The sequence below is a fragment of the Phodopus roborovskii genome, unplaced genomic scaffold, assembly GCF_943737965.1.
Source record: "Phodopus roborovskii unplaced genomic scaffold, PHOROB, whole genome shotgun sequence".
Taxonomy (NCBI): Eukaryota; Metazoa; Chordata; class Mammalia; order Rodentia; family Cricetidae; genus Phodopus; species Phodopus roborovskii.
Window position 1 is genome coordinate 18881628 of NW_026126418.1, and position 4249 is coordinate 18885876.

The following is a 4249-nucleotide window of genomic DNA, read 5'->3' on the forward strand; positions in this document are numbered from 1 at the left end:
AGATATCTAAACATCAGTCCTCCTAAATGCTGTCATTTCATAATTAAAAAAAAAGCCAGAAACAGAAGCCAGAGAAATGACAGTATTTTAAACAAACTTACTGGAAAACTGGGTTTCCTCATGAAAATGAATGAAATTAAAGTTGTTTCTATTACTGTACAAAAATTAATTCAAATGGATTAGATACCTCAATCTAAAACCTGAAATGGTAAATTGGCAATATATGTATAAAAAAGAATTTTGAAAAAAAATAATTCTGTCCAGAAATTGAACCCAAATATATAAAATTTAAATAAAAATTATTATCAGAAGACTCAAATGCTTCTGAGGTAATGCCTTGCAGGATATAGGTATAAGAAAGAATTTTGAAAAAAAAAATGCCTCTGTCCATGAATTGAACCCAAATTTATAAAATTTAAATAAAAATTATTATCATAAGACTCAAACGCTTCTGCTAAGAAAACAGTTATCCAAGTGAAGAGAAAGCTGACAGAATGGGGAAAGTTCCAGCCAACAATATACATGACAGTGTATTATTATCTGGATACAAACCAATGCCCAGGAGTAAGACAGTTACAAATGGGGTGAGTCTGTACTGAGAGTTCTCATTCAGAGACATAAAAGTGACTAAAAAATAAAGGATCTGCATCTGCTCTAGAATTTATGGAAATGCAAATTAATATATATATATATATATATATATATATATATATATATATATATATACCTATTCCTAAACTGTAGGCAGAGATAAAATAGAATAAAGAGATTTTTATATTTCTTATTTAAATCAGAAAAGAATATGTTTGCTTTAAGGAAAATGCATTTTTGGCTGAAATGTCTCAGTGAGTCATTGTTTTAAAATTCTTAGCTATTTGTTACATTAGATATTTTGTTAAAAACAAATAAACAATATATGATTTAACCACAATAAAACTATTTAATGAGAATTTATTTACTATAAAATTAACATATATATACCTGTAATTAACAGAAGAAACGGACTTCAATTTTAATTCAGTCATCTAAATAATATATGTAATGAAGTAAAATTTCTTTGAAGATAAACCTTTCAAATTTACATTACTGTATGTAATTTTATTTAAGTCTATGGATTTTTATTTAATGTGCACGAGCCTTTTTGTGTTTTTGTGAATGTGTATCATATGCATGCTAAGTACACATAGAGACCAGAAGAAGACACCTGAATGCTGGAGATTATAGTCATAGATGGCTGTGAACTGTGCTGTTTGTGCTATAATCCCAACAGAGTTCTCTGCAAGTTACAAGTACCTTTAGCTACTGGGTTATCATAATGCCAGAACTTAACTTTACATTACTTTTAACATATCATATATTTGAATTGATACACATGACTTTCAGTGTCTGTTAGGTTTCTAAGTGACATGGACACTTCCTCTTTGCTGAAAATATCATGTGTGAATTTTCCATTAAATGGAGATGGAGAATATGGTGGAAGCACCATAGTTGAACATATGCTAAAAAATTATTCTTGGAACAGGTACTGAAAATAGCATACAATGTGTGGATCCAACAAGTATCAAATAGTATATGAACTGCATACCATTCAAAAGGTAGTGGCACCCACTAAAGCAGTGAAGTATTTCAAAAGTAGATGAACTTAGTTACACAAATGTATTTCATAAAGGTAGAAATTTCATTCTCATTAAATTTTGGCACAGTTTAATAAAATACAGATTACATTTTGCTGTATAACACACCCATACCCACTCTCTCAACCACCCCACATGCATACATATATTTTCGTGTTCTGTATATTTCACAACATAAAATTAAATTGGAATACTAATTCTCACAAACCAAGTTGAGACAATAGTAAGAAGTTATGGTTCCACCTTTAATGAGATATTTATTGTACTCACAAGGGAATATAATCTCATGAATAACTTTAATCACGTTTTCATAGCTGCAGAGACATAAGTCTCAAGTGGTATATGTTACAATAAAATGTTTTCATCCATGCTTTGCCACAAATAAATCATCTCACCACAGATAAGCTCCTCATATTACAAATCAAATAATACAAGATTAAAATGATCTTTTCAGAAAATTCTAAATCATTTTTTAAATTAGGTAACTCTAACAGTCTACTTAGATGATATATTTAAAATTTAATAAAATACTATTTTATACTTAGAACAAGAAGATTCTGACTGAACAATTCATATCTATAAACCATACGTTAATTATTTACTTTAAAGATTATTAGAAACTACTATTAATTTCAAACTTTGTGCAGATATATTTGGGAACTCAAGGGATATATTCTGCTATCTGTATTTTTGCTTACCTTTTATATAAAGTTTTGTTGAGATAAAGACTATGGAAATTCTTTTTCATAATGAAATGAGCAACAAAGAATAAAAAGTGAGTCAATTCTCTTAAACATGCATTATTACATTCTAATATTTATAGGTTAACTAAGTCACACACACTTGGAAAAAATCATACAAATTTATGGAAGTGCACATACACATGAGACCATTTATTTTAGTAGTCTTTATCTCCATGTTGATTCTATATTCCTAACACTGAAAACACAATGTCTGCATGTGTATGATTTCATGCTGTTTACAATATTTTTGTAAATTTTCCTCTGAATTATTAGAAGAGTTATCCTTTGGTTCCAATTGCTCGCCTAAAATATTAAATAAGCTTTATGGCCACCAAACAACACAAATGTTTGGAAACAAATATGATCAGGAATTATTTGTTACTTACCATATACTAATGAATATAAAACTTGTTGAAAAGTAGTGGAAGGTATTGACTGTTTCACTGATTGGTAGCAGTTATCACGTCTACAATTTACAGTTTTTCATAGCACTTGAAATTTTAGGCATAAATTTTCTTATATCTGAATATTAAGGCCAGTGAATTTAAAGCTAAAACAATATCTCACCACTTTGTTCCACTTAGGATGTGATTATATATTATTATTAAGGTTATCAGATGACAATATATTAAATATATAATTCCTGTTATGAAAGTCAAGTTCATGGAAACTAATGTAGAGAAATATTACTTGTCAAGAACACATAGATTCCAGATTGAATTAGTTGTTACATTAGACAGATTATTAAAATTAAATAATGCAATCTTATTTAAATGTTGAAATATAATTATAGATTTTTTAAGGATAAAATAATGCTCTGCATAATAAATGGATATATACCTTTATTTTTTTAAAGTTTATCAAAGTAATGTGGATAAAGGAAATTGCTCCTCTCCAGGTGAGTTCATTTTCTTAAGAGTTCTTTATTCTCTGTGCCTTTGTTGATTCTGAGTGTTTATTTCTGGCAGTAATAACATATGATAAGTACCAGGCCATCACCAACCACTTGCTCTCTACACCAAACATGACAAACAGGGTGTGTTCTATGCTCATGGCTAGGTTTTACCTGGTGGGAATAGCAGATGCTTTGACATTCTACCATTGTCTTCTGCTTGTTTTTGTGAATCCAATGAGATTTCTTCTGTGATGTTCCTCCACTTCTATTAGTATCTTGTTCAGATATAGAGATGAATGAGTTAGCAGTAGTCAGAGTTTGGGGATTTATTGAGATATGCACCATTTCAGTACTCTTTGACATCATTTCATTAGTCTTGAAGATCCACTCTGCTGAGGGGAGAGTCAAAGCTTTCTACACCTGTACCTCTGGCATGTCTGCAGTTGCAATTTTTGAGGGAAATCTGCTCTGTATGTTTTTCTGGCCAAGTTCTTCCCAATTCCTAGATTAACACAAAATGACATCACTGTTTTACATACTGGTGATTCCAATGCTGAAATCTCTGATTTACAGTCTGAGGAACAAGGATGTGAAAGAGGCTCTGGAAAAGTTGAAGAATAAAATGTGACTTTATACCATTTTTAGATGTAAGTGTACATGTTTGCTTTTAACTCATCCTGCATCACAAATGACAAAGAATGCATCATTGAACAAGTTAATAAAATATATTAGTTCTACTATATATTTTTAAGGAAAGTCTGTGACAAATTTATTATGATATGGTGCAACTTTATTCATTGCCTTTGACAGATATGGGTATTTTAACCTAATGAAATAGCTTAATGGAAGTGAAGAACAATGTGGAAAATTATGGGCATTCTCAAAAAATATATGGACTTCATAGCAGTTTTGAAGTTAAATCCTGTTGATTCAGCCCCAGAAATGATGCTCTAATCAACTTTTAGGATAGCATCGTT

General features: G+C 30.0%; 1 pseudogene; it reads left to right on the forward strand.

The window, feature by feature from the left end:
• The first annotated feature begins 494 nt into the window (after positions 1-494).
• LOC127221843 (olfactory receptor 5W2-like) lies at positions 495-3900 on the forward strand (annotated as a pseudogene).
• The last annotated feature ends 349 nt before the right edge of the window (positions 3901-4249 follow it).